The sequence below is a fragment of the Mus caroli genome, chromosome 15 (genome assembly GCF_900094665.2).
Source record: "Mus caroli chromosome 15, CAROLI_EIJ_v1.1, whole genome shotgun sequence".
Classification (NCBI taxonomy): Eukaryota; Metazoa; Chordata; class Mammalia; order Rodentia; family Muridae; genus Mus; species Mus caroli.
Genome location: NC_034584.1, coordinates 42,496,815 through 42,497,920, shown reverse-complemented (window position 1 = coordinate 42,497,920; position 1,106 = coordinate 42,496,815). Strand labels below are relative to the sequence as shown.

The window sequence follows — 1,106 nt, the reverse complement described above, 5'->3', positions numbered from 1 at the left end:
TCTCTCTCTCTCTCTCTCTCTCTCTCTCTCTTTCTCTCTCTCTCTCTCATTTTTTTTTTAAGGCAGAGTTTCTGTGTGTAGCCCTGGCTGTCCTGGAACTTATTTTGTAGACCAGGCTGGCCTCAAACTCAGAAATTCGCCTGCCTTTGCCTCCCAAGTTCTGGGATTAAAGGCATGCACCACCACACCTGGCATTGAAATTCTCTTTCTTTGCTGAGTCTTTGTGGTTTATGTATCAGGGTGACTATGGCTTCATAAAATAAGATTGGCAGTGTTCCCTCTGTTTCTATTTTGTGGAATAATTTAAAGATTTTGGTTTTAGCTCCTCTTTGAATGTCTGCACTAAAATCATCTGCTCTGGACTTTTTCAGTTGGGGGAGGTTTAACGATTGCTTCCATTTCCTTATCAGATAGAGGCCTATTTAGATTGTTCCCCTGATCGTTATTTAACTTTTGTAGTGGTATCTATCATAAAAGAGATGTGGTATTTAAACTTTATAGAGTTTGTTTTACAAATGAGGGTGCCTCACAAACACCCAATTAAGAACAGGAAAAAGTTCAACATAAAAATCTCAAATGTTCTTGATATAGTAGAACGTTAACTCTAATACAATAAATCACTTCACTACAAGCACTTGCAGTTTGGAGCAAGCCTCTGAAAGATTAAGGTAGTTTTATTAACCAATCAAGTGCAACATGATTATATAGCAAAAAACTATCTTTATAATCAAATGAATATTTCATTTTCAGTAAGGAATCAACTTTTAGCTATTTCAGTGTTGAGAGAAATGTATTGATTTGTAGTCTTTGCGTATACCCTTTATTCTTAAAAACCCTAGCAAATATTTGACAGTATAGTTCCATGTTACAATGGGAAATCTGAACCTCCATTTGTGTTGATAAAAACTGGTAGACATTAAAGTGTATCTCAAGATGATATGATTTAAAGGGCTCATTGTTTTAAAAATACCTGTTTGTTTTGAAAACAAATTAAATCCAAAACTCATATTCATCTTCAATATATATCATGTAATCATCCTAAGAATTACTTTTTTTTCAAATCTACAAATTTTACAGAGAGAGAGAGAGAGAGAGAGAGAGAGAGA

At 34.5% G+C, this 1,106-nt stretch overlaps 1 protein-coding gene across 6 annotated transcripts in view; it reads left to right on the top strand.

The window, feature by feature from the left end:
• The window catches only part of Csmd3 (CUB and Sushi multiple domains 3), a 1,196,994-nt gene that overhangs the window by 485,383 nt on the left and 710,505 nt on the right, over nucleotides 1–1,106 (top strand). The window lies entirely within an intron of this gene.